The 12,039-nt window shown below is 42.4% G+C and overlaps 1 protein-coding gene across 2 annotated transcripts in view; it reads right to left on the reverse strand.

Annotated features, from left to right (window-relative positions):
* The window catches only part of LOC112674728 (cytohesin 1 interacting protein), a 73,118-nt gene that overhangs the window by 51,160 nt on the left and 9,919 nt on the right, over positions 1 to 12,039 (reverse strand). The gene's annotated exons all lie outside the window — the stretch shown is intronic.

Consider the following 12,039-nt stretch of genomic DNA (forward strand, 5'->3'; position numbering starts at 1 on the left):
TTGAACTGGTTGGTGAAAAGCAAACTTCTCCCCATTTGGTTTATTTCATATAGAAAAAAACTTAAATATGGAGACTAACTTAGAGTAAAGAAAGCCCCAGTTTTCATCTGCCATAAGTTGCAGATATTTGGAAGGAGATGCAGAGAAGAAACCAGGAAGAATCTAAGCCCTGAGTGACATGGGTTTGAAATAAAACACTAGAGCTGACCTGATGATATTGGCCTTTTGATTGGCTGACAGAGGACAAGACTTGACATCCTCAGATGTCCAGGCAAGAGCAATTACCAAATTTCTTTTATTACTCTTTAAGTGACTGGTTATTATTATTCTTCTGTGACTACCTGAGGTGACATTTTCCAGAAAGGAAAGACCATTCAACGTGAACATGTACTGGCAAGGCATTTGTGGAGTCTCTTTTTCTGAAGTTTTACAAAATTAGGTAATGATATGGGAAAGCTTTGTTCTTGTCTCATGGAGTCAAAGAATGAATCTCATGGACAGTAGAGACTTAAGCAGAGATAGAGAAAGCTCTCAAAAGTAAGAGGGGTTCCCCATAGGGTTGCCACTGGGGGCTTTCATGGTCTGTCTTTTATAGGAAACTGACCAGGAAACTTGGTAAATTTCTTGTCAATATCAGGTGGATATTTAGAACAAAGGTGTTGACTTGTAACTATCATAACAACAAACAAAATGTTTTTGTAAATATCATGAGCCCAAACAAGGCATTTCCTTATCTCTGGTTAATATCTCCTTCATAATATTTCTCTACATCTGGGATTTCTGTGAGCCTAGTCAGGTAGCCCATGGCCTTGAGATTCATGTCCCATCTTGGTTTGAACAGGGACTATTAATAACACCTTAATGACATGTTTATGTGATTACCTAGTAGCCATTAAAAAGGTGATACTCCCTCATATTTTAGAGCTAGGGAGCCAGGTTTATTTTTTTCTATTTTTACTGTCTTATCTCAGTTTTCTTGGGATGGGTAGGAGCCTCACTCTGGGGTCTTTTCCTTATGTTTCCCTGCCTAGCCCCATCTACCCCTAACTTGTTCCTACATCAGTAAGACATCCAGGGAAGAAGATTGGATGAAATCCAGTGATTACTTATAAGAATTGAGTATCAGGGCACCTGGGTGGCTCAGTGGTTGAGCATCTGTCTTTGGCTCAGGTCATGATCCAGGGGTCCTGCTTTTCCTTCTACCTATGTCTCTGCCTCTCTCTGTGTGTCTCTCGTGAAAATAAATAAATAAAAATCATGAAAGAAAACGAGTATCATTAAGTACACTTCTCACCCTAACAAGTCAAGCAAAAGATCAAAAATGTAAAATAAAGAAAATATATTCTATTCTCTTTTTTAAAATTAAAAAGAAAAGGCAGTAAAAAGGGCAATAGCCTTAGGCTATCTCCTAGCATTTGCAGAAGAGAACACAGTGTTTGCACCTATAAGGACTGGAAGACACTGTCAAAAATTATCAGTTTGTGGCATGACAGTTCCTGCTAGAGTAACCTAATTGTCTTTGACTCACTTTTAATCTGGGTGGATGTGGTGAGAATGGCTGATGTTGCTTAACAGCATTTGGTGTTGGTGTTAAATATAGAAAATTCACAAAAAGATTCTTATCTACAGAGGAGTGGAAAATATTGTTACACTTGATGAAAGAGAGAGAGAGGAAGGTGGGAACAAAGTTCCCACTGGCTTCAAAAAAAGATCTGTGCCCAAGAGAAATAGGTAAATGTGTGGTGGGGACTGAAAAAGCAAGTCCATTATGAATAACATTACCCCAAGAAAGTCTACATTACCTGAAGGTAATGATGGAAAAATGATGCACCATTCAAAACTGAAAACAGGATAACTAAATATTATTACAAGGTGCAAAGAGAGTCAGTTCTGAAAGTGATCATTTTTAATGCAGGAGAAGAAAGATTCATAACAAATCACAAAAACAGTTTTGCTTTAAAGATAGTAGTTTTGTGCAATTTTACTATGCAATTCTCAGTGACCCCAATTCTCAGGCTAGTTCACACATCAGCTTCTTAGTATAGTTGAAGACAGGAAGACATATTGGTGGTCTCATGTCTCATAAGGACACCACACAACAGAATCACCTCTAAAAAGAGATGAAGGGGGCACCTGGGTGGCTCAGTGGTTGAGCATCTGCCTTTGGCTCAGGCTGTGATCCCAGGGTCCTGTGATCAAATTCCTGTGATCAAATCCCACATCAGGATCCCCACATGGAACTTGCTTCTCCCTCTGCCTGTGTCTCTACCTCTCTCTGTGTGTCTCTAATGAATAAATAAATAAAATATTTTTAAATAAATAAATAAATAGGAAAAATAAAGGCATAAGATGTGTGTATATATATATACCAAAAATATTTAAGGACTTCCCATGTCAGCATATAGGGTGAACAACTATTGGTATTACCAAATATCAGGAGTTTGTATCTACTCCTGTAAAAGCTGTTAGAGTTGATAAATTCTAACACATACTGTACATCCAGTGTTTGAGAAAACAGTCCTATTGTCCTTCAACAATTATGTCTCTTAAGCATTCTTTATTCAATCATATTTAAAATGTTTTACTCGGAACACATAATCATAGTCATAAGAAAACAAACCAATCATACATTTTCACCACACTTGCTTTACACACTTTGTATAGAGAAAAACTTGAATTGATAGTCTGGATTAAATTTAACTTTTTCCCCAGAGAGATTCTGTGAAAATTCAATTCAAAATAACAACCTTTAGCAAAGGCCTACTATATATCTGGCTCTAACCTAAGGGAAAGCGATGCTGAAGTTTTTAAAACATCATCTCTGCTCAGAACAAGTCTATAGTATAGTAAGAGATCAACATACCCGCTTCTACAGAATAAAAGATAGAGAATGGTACAAAGAATTTCAAGAAGACAAAACCGAGAGATTAATTTCTCCTTGGGATGGGACAGGAGTTGTCTTTGAAGGAGGAAGACAAGTTTAGAGATATTAGTATAATTTCAACAGTTAGATACGGTGGTCATGGAAGAATCAACATTTTGTATACAGAAGACAGTACAAACAGAATTGTCAGGAGGAGAAAACACAGAGAACTGATCAGAGACTGGTATCAAGGCTGGTGTTTCAGGAGCGTGGGCTGCTGGGTAAGAGATAGCTCCCAACAGCTTACTGGGACTGGATGGGTGAGGGCTCTATCAACTATGCTAAATATTTTGGACTTGATTCAAGAATCAGAGGGAAATCACTAATTTTTTGAGCAGAGGCATAAGTCAACTAAATGGACATTTTAGGAAAATGGGCTTGCTTGTAAAATAATTAGAAGGGAAAAAGCAAAAGTCTAGTTTGACTAATGCCATAATCTTAGAAATAGGCAATAAAGGCTTGAACTACAGCAGGATCCATGGAGAAAAATGGGAAAGAGTAGAAGCCAGAAGCACAGGAGGATGGGAATAGGACTTACATAGTGACTCTTAGGTGTAAGACACAATGGGCGTGGGAGTTGAACTCTGAGAAATACTGGGGAATAGGAAGGATGATGATCCCGTGCGCAGTGATGGCAAGGAGCCTAATGATTTTGTTCCACTGTCTGACTCCAATTTTACTGCCCCCCTCTGCAACCAAAGTCCCAGCAAATGGTGCTTAACCTTTGAGGTCCAAAAATTAAATCACATTGGGAAATTGAATTCTTTCTTTATCCTACACTACAGAAGCTGTTTCTAGTAGGTCAACAAGTATTAAAATTCTGCAATTTTTGAAAAACAATAGTTCTGCAAGCCACACTAAGTGCATATCCTAAAGTCACTAGATAATTTGAGTCTGACCATCCCTTCAGACTAATTTCCAACCAGAGAATCCAACCTGAGCATCCAAAGACTGTTGTGGAATTTCTTTCAGTTGCTTCCTCTTCCTGTATGAGACAACTTCCCAATGGTTACCAAGAAATTATACTCCACTAGTGAAATCTTATCAGTAGAGGAAGAATGTGGACAGTGATTGGTAGGCAACTGAAGGTTGGCCTTTGATGACCTATTCAAAAATAATGTCTTATTAAAGTAGTTTAAATATTAAAAAAATAGTAAGAAACTAAAAGGGAAATGGGTACAATACAAACAACACAATGAGTACCCATACAGATGGAGAAGTCAGCAAGGGCAAGGTGACAGAAATTTCCTACAGATAGCCAGAAACATTTAGCCAAAGATAGTGTCCTTGTTCCTCTGATAGATGTTTTCTCAACACAATTAAATATGAGCACAAACTCTTTTAAAGTTATATCTCTGGTTCGAAGCTCTCGTAAGCATATCATCACGGAACCTTAACGATTCTATCTAGGCCAAACTAGGAAGAGGAGAGCCCTTGGAACTTGAATGCCCTATTTACACCCCTATTTACACAAGTATGCATATTGCAGGCGTACATGTGAACGTGGTGGGAGATGGGAGAAAGATTATTCCCAGGCGTCAGGGGGGTCTACTTTGGGGTTATCGGTTTGAGTGATGTGACACCAAGAGATAACAAACGTGTCAACGACCGGTGAGCAGAGGAGGTGGATAGCTGAGTGAGGAAGCTAAGTGTGAAAGGATGTAGGGCAGGACAGAGGAGAAAGGTAAAGAAACAAAAAAGAGAAAATAAGACGTACTAGGAATGGGTTGTGAAACAAATCCCATGAATAGAGACTTCCCTCTCGTGTTCACATCTCCTTACATGTAGCTGACTCCACTTTGCTTGGTCAAGAGATGTGTTCTTTGATGCCAGACCTTAGTTGGTGTTATCGCCGTAGTGTCGGTACCAGAAGGCCAACAGAGACACCATCGTGTCCAGGCCTTTTCTCTCCTAGTACCTGTAATAACGATTTCTACCAAGTCTAAGAGCCAATAGGACACAGCCTAGACCCTCGGACTTCATCTTTTCTACGCAGGCTTTCACTTTCATCCTCATTTCACTACTGTCAAACCATTGCTCAGACTTTTGAGCAACTCAGGTGAGCTTTGCTAGGAAGGGGCAGGGCTTTAGGCGCTGATTGTGGTCCCCGGAGGATGCAGTTTTAGTGCACCTGCTCACATGAAACCCAGCACGGCACTAGTCCCGGTTTCTCTTGCACAGTCAAATAGCACTTTTCACACACCTCGCGGACAAAGAAGACAGAGTAAAGGCATCTGCAGGTTTCCCCAGGGGAGTCATTTTATAAGCACCTTTTCTAGCAACCCCTAGCAATTGTCTCTGGTGAGATTTTACACCTGAATCCTCCTTCTTTTTTTTTTTTAAGATTTTATTCATTTATTCATGAGAGACACACACACACACAGAGAGAGAGGCAGAGACACAGGCAGAGGGAGAAGCAGGCTCCACGCAGGGAGCCCGACGCGGGACTTGATCCCTGGTCTCCAGGATCACGCCCTGGGCTGAAGGCGGGGCTAAACCACTGGGCCACCCAGGCTGACCTGAATCTTCTTTTAGACATAATGGGATAATGGGACAGTATCTTCATGAGCTCCATCCTTGTTAGCCCAGTTAGTGCAGAAAACTTCTTCCTCTTCCTCCTCTTAACTGGGATGGAAAAATTCAGTTTCATAGACATTAATTGAGCACGACTATATACAAAGCTCTGAGATAAATCTGGACAGTAGAGGTATGAGCCTAAGATGATAGGCTCCTCGAGGCAAATTGTATTTTTTAAAGATGGCCTCATCGATGTCGATAGGCTATCCCACAAACTTTCCTTACAATGTGACTTTTGAGAGGCAGGGTGTACATTCTATCGCCTTGAGTCTGGGGAAGGCTGTGGCTACCGCAGAAATGATGCTCTGCAACATCCAAGAGCACATCACACAAAAAGTATATATAGTATCTGCCCTGTTTTCTTTGGATGCATGCAACCCGGCCACTATATTGAGGAAGCCAGCTCCACAGAAAAACCACGGGAGGGTGTCCCAGCTGCGGTCTAACTTGGGGTCCCAGCTGGAACACTCACATATGAGCGGGTGAGCCTTCACATGACTCCAGCCCCGGCCTCTGAGCCGTCCCCACCAACGCTGAGTGGAACAAGGATGATGACCACCCCTACCCCTGGAGCCTCACTCAAATTGCAGATATGTGAGCAAAAAAAAAAAAAAAAAAGTTATCATTAGTTTTAACCTCTAAGTCTCAGGATCACTTGTCATTTATTAACAGATGACCAGAACAGCATGCGTAGCATGACCTCCGAGTGCTCACTGTCAGTTTAGGGAAATAAGCATGTTCACAACAACTATAATATGTCAAAGTGTAACACAAGGACCTTAAGAGATCCACAAGTGCAAATGAATGTGCACGCAGAGGTGTGTACATCCTGGTTTGGGTAGAGGCAATTTCTGAATACATTAAAATTAATAGTAATTACCTCCATGGAGTAGCGTTTGGGTGTAAGGGAGTCTTGTGTGCATCTCCTTGAATGTTTCGAGCCCTGCCTTATTTATACACATCCTTCCTTCTGAAACTTCAAAAACAGCTTAACTGCCTAAAATAATGATAAAATAAGTGTGTGTGGGGGGGAGATCAACTAGTGCTGTCAGCACCTTATGAGGCCAGAATGCAAGGAAGCTATTAGAAGAGCTGCATCTTCTCTCCGCGTGCCTTAGTGGTCCTATCTGTGGGAAATACTACCAACCTCGAAGACTCTAGTGCACACAAGTGCTTCCTGACACCAGGAAGCACTCAACAAACATGGATAAAAAGATCTAAGCAGGGTGTCTGCGTGGCTCAGCCGCTTCAGTGACTGCCCTTGGCTGAGGTCATGATCCTGGGTCCTGGGATCGAGTCCTGCATCAGGGAGCCTGCTTCTCCCTCTCCCTCTACCTGCAGCTCCCTCTGCTTGCGCGCTCTCTCTCTCTCAATCTCTCTCTCTGTCAAATAAATAAAAAATATTCTTATCAAATAAATATAAAATCTTAAAAAAAAAAAAGATCTAAGCAATCCTGAACTGCTGAGAGTTGCCATGGCAGGTGGACTAGAGGGTCCCAAGTCACAGAATCAGACTGTTGCTTTAGGAAGAAAGACCCTCTCTCTCTTCCGAAGATTAAAGGATAAAAAGGAACCGGTGTTCTAAGGTACAATTACACAAGCGCATGACGGCAGTGATTACAATGTGACAACTTCTGCAAATGCCACATTGACTTACTCGTTTTCCAAAATGTGAAGAGACCACTAAATTCAAACTTTCCATCCCACTTCCCCATTGTGCTTCCCCTTCAGGGTTTTCACTGGGTGTAACCAGTTGCCTGCGTCTTACAGGTGACTGCCGTCCGCGGGAGGCCGAGGTTAGTGCTCACAGAACCTTCGCATCTAACGTCCACTTTTCCCCTATATTTTGAGAAGCTGGGCATTGCGTGGGTTATGTCAGAGGAACACTGATCTTTCCATTTGTCCTCATGGATGGTTTCCCCACTCGGGTTACGTAGGATGGGGTAGGCCACCCAGAAGGTAGAGAAGGATAAGTTAACTTCTCCCTCAAGGTGTCCTGTGTTCTAAAGCATTTGCGAAGACGTGATCTAGTTCTAGAGGTCGGAAGGATTGGAATATTCTATAAGAGATGGAGAAGGCAAAGATGCCCATGAGATGACATGATGCGAGAGTATCAGCCTAGTATGTCAGAGTTGACAGTGCGTTACCCTGAGGGCAGTACGTTTCAGGGCAGTGGCATCACCGCGGTGCTTGCAAAGCCAAATGAGTAACGAGCAGTTCCTCTCTGACTCAGAAACTTCTGTTGTTTCCTGTTTGATTTAACTTCCCCAAGTATCTTAGAAACAGATGAACTATTCTTTTGGCTTCTTAAAGGTGACCCGGCTTGATGTCTTTTCTTATGAATCAAGCGTTTCTCCTCCTCCAAATTTCTGGCATTTCAGGAACAGTTTCAAAGCTCCATTCTCCTTTCCCTGACTTAGAGATGATACCAGCCTCCCAAGTGCAAGAGAACTCTCTATGCTCACAATGAATTAAGCAACAGCAAAAAAATAGTAAAAGAAAAGAGAAATCATGCTAAATGTGGTCAAGAGCCAACTTGTTCAATTTGACTAAAATGTAGCCACATCAAATCCCTTTTGGTATCAACAGGGATAAAATTAAATAAACCAAGAGAATGACTGTGTAACAAACAAATGCTGCTGGTTCCATCGCTGCGTAGTGAACATGAACAAATGTCCGTGTGAATTGTAATGAGTACAAAGAGTACATTGTGCAAACGCATACTCGGGGTTCTCCCTGACACGTGGGGTGGACTGGGATGGGGACCCGAAGGCTCCCTAGTTCGCTCTACATGGAGTTCTCGAAGGGGAGAAGCATTATCTACAAAGGTTCGGTGGCAATTAGTCCCCCTTAGCTGGGACTTCTGAAAGCTGGTTCAAACCACCAGCAAAAAGCATCATCATCATCATTAGCACAAGGGGCACATCAACAAGAAGGCTGGCAGTCCAAGATGGGTGAGCTCTGAGGCTCTCGTGTACAACGTGGGATTGCGGTTGCTAACACTATATTATATAACTGAAATTCGTAAGGAGAGTAGAACTTACATGTTTTCCCCACACCAGAGAAAGGGCTAAATAGGTGAGGTGATGGATGTGATAATGAGCTAAAGGGGGGGGGGGTGGATTTCATGGTGTTTACATGCATCAAATCATCATTCTGTACACTTTACATTTCTTACCATTTTGTCCATTTTGCCTCCATAAAGTTGGAGGGAGGAGAAAGACGTCTACTGGGGTTGACATTACTTCAAAACAACAAGAGACAGAGCCCCACTAACTCATGACCTGAGGCTGATGCACCTTCTATTCTTAGCTGCGCAGGCCATACCTCTTTCTCCGCCACTAAAAGTGCCTCTTAATGATCTGATTAGAACCAATTTGACACCTGCTCTATCTTCATGCCCTCTAGGGGAGGAATTTCGACACTTTCTAATCCATCTGTCGAGGTGCACACAAGCACACAGCCCCTCACCTAGCATAGATAGAAAATTTTAATTAATTTATGTGTTCTTTCTTATTTTTATGTATTCTTACAATAAGTAAAAATTTTTTCATAATAAAGTGGTTTATTTAAAAAAATAGTAAAACTTTTAGGGCATGTCAAAGAGTCCGTATATTCGCAAGGAAGTGCTGATGGTCACGATGGTGATCTCATAATCCGGGCACCTGTTTCCCTAACCCCCAAGAAGGGTGGTTTCAACTACAGTACCTCAGATTAATTTTTTTGCCAAGAAATAACATCGCTAAGCCCGTGACAACCAACACTCAGCAGACAGCACAAACAAAAACAAAAAGAAAACAAACCAGAAAACTAATGCCCAGTGACATTCCTGCCCCAGGATGGAGTATCCAGGGCTCCTCACTGATTCCTGACTCGAGTCTCCTGGACTGTATTTCTCCTTTAGTGAGACCCACTCGCCCCCAGGAAGACCCTTTGTTTGCCTTGTCCTATGAATTGCATGTTTACATCTCTACCATCACCAAATTTATATATTGAAACCCTAATACCAGTGTGGTGGTATTTGATGAGGAGGACTTTGGAAGGTAAATACATCATAAGGGTGAAGCCCTAATGATGGGACTAGTGTCTTTACAAGAAAAGCCATGTGAGCTTGCCCCTGTCTCTGATCTTTTCATCATATGACACACAGCAAGAAGGAAGCAGGCTGTCAGCAGAACCCAACCATGCTGGCACCATGATCTTAGACTTCCCAGTCACATGAACTGGGAAAACTGGGAGAAATAAATGTTTGTTCTTTAAGTCACCCAGTCCGTGCTATTTTTTATAGCAGCCCAAGACTAAGATTCCTTAAAACCTGTGATAACTGTCAAAACCCAGGCTTTTGCTGCCAGTGTGTCACAGACCGGGAACGCTCCTGGGACACATGGGCCTCCTGAATCACAGGGACTGTAAACAGAGCTCAACAGCAATTTGCTGTTCCATATTGTATATTAACTTCTAATGTGCTCCATAATAAATTGAGGATAATATTCAATGGATGAAAGTTTTTGAACTCTCTGTGCCTTGATATCCTCGCCTGCAAAATGAAGATAATATATTTATTCTGCAGGATTGTTCTGCAGATATGAAAAAATGCTTTGGACAGTGCCTGGAATATAGTCACTCAACAATAACAACAACAGAAACAACAAGAAGCTTTAGTAGTGGTGGTAGGAGGAGGAGGGGTAGAAATGGTGGTAGTAGTAGCATCAGCAGTACAGGTAGTGGTAGTAGTAATAGAAATAGTGGTGGTGGTAGTTGTGGTAGGAGAGGTGGAAGTAGGAGAAGTAGTAGGGGTATAAACAGCAGTAGAAGTAGTAGTTGTTGATGTAAAAGTCATAGTAGTAGTGTAAGTAGTAGTACAAGTAGTAGTTTAATAGTAGTAGCAGCAGCAGGAGGTATAGTACAAATAGCAGCCATAGTGAAATCGTGGGGTGTGCAAGTAATAAAAGTGGTGGTGGTGGTGGAAGTAGTAATAACACGAATGAGGATATTTGGGAGGAGCCAGATAGAGACGTTGGACATTACAGGCAGATCAAGTTGGAGAGCGATTGTGGCCAGCAGCTGGACACTAAGGTTCAAAGAATCTGAGGCAAACAAAGAGGAATTTACAGAAGGCATCCCAGGGAACCCTCAGCGGCATCTCAGCCTTGCCCACGTGGACCCTCTCGAATGGGGTTATTCACGAGGTGGGTCCATTCTCAGAGGTCACTCTGGGCCTCCAGCGAACTGCCAGGAAAGTTAGATCTGCAGCCAGACACCAGAAGAAACCCTGGGATCCAGCAAGACACATTCAGGATGTTTGTTCATGACAAAGAAATCACCATTTATATATATATATATTTTTTGTTTAACATGTATTAACACTGAGAAAATGCCCCCCAATTTTAACAAATGGAAACACCACCAAAACCAGAGAATAATGACTGCTGTTTCCCCAGAGCCTGGCCAAGTTTGGTCTGGATGATTTACTACCCTCTCACCCTGGGGCTTCTGGAAGTCTTGTATGTGCCTGTGTCACAGGCATCATGCCGGTGCATCCCATGGAGGAGGGACCTGAAAGCATCAGACGCACATAGTTTTTGCCTCTCTTCTTCAGCTTCTATGCGGTTTCTCCAAGAACTTTCCCTGACCAATCCTCTCCAAAGCCATTCTGGGTGCCCCTCTTTTGTACTCGTGTTCCTATAACATGGGGGATTTTTCTTTCCACAGCATATTATTATTATTTTTTTTTACATTTTTTATTTATTTGTGATAGTCACAGAGAGAGAGAGAGAGGCAGAGACACAGGCAGAGGGAGAAGCAGGCTCCATGCACTGGGAGCCCGACGTGGGATTCGATCCCGGGTCTCCAGGATCGCGCCCTGGGCCAAAGGCAGGCGCCAAACCGCTGCGCCATCCAGGGATCCCTCCACAGCATATTATTAATTGGCTCTTTCCTTCCTGTATTTTCCAATAGGTTGTAAGCTCCCTCCGGGCAGGGTCTCAACTCTTTCTCACTTGTGTCTCTAGCACCTGTTGGAATGCCTGGCAATTGGTGCTCTTTCTACTTGCTGAACAAATTACTGAATGCTACAGGTAGATGCAGTGGCAGGGTTACATGAAAGGCTAACAGCACCAGGATTTCTAACAGGAAACAAAGGGGGCTTATGGAACATGGGGTGCAATCCCAGCCTAAAACTGGCTCCACGCTTCTGGAGAGATTTGGTGGCTCCACAGGCATTTGAACCTACCTATAGACATTCTGATTTTAAATTAGCATTTTACAGTTCTGTTTGTGACTTCTGTATTTCTAAAACAGCAGCAAAAACCATAGCTGTACTACTAGTAGGTATGACTCACTAAAAGACGAACTGGCCCAAGTGACAAGATGTTCCTATAAATAGGCACAACGCCACTTGGTTTGAAAATTTGGCACTTGGCGGACAGTGTTTGGTGATGGCCAAAAGAAATGGAGATGGGAGAGGAAAGAAGGTGAGCGTGGAAGAGTGTGAATCCATACACATCATCTCCTCGGCGCCACAGGGCAGAGCAGTGAAA

This window comes from Canis lupus, chromosome 36 (genome assembly GCF_003254725.2).
Source record: "Canis lupus dingo isolate Sandy chromosome 36, ASM325472v2, whole genome shotgun sequence".
In the NCBI taxonomy this organism is placed as follows: domain Eukaryota; kingdom Metazoa; phylum Chordata; class Mammalia; order Carnivora; family Canidae; genus Canis; species Canis lupus.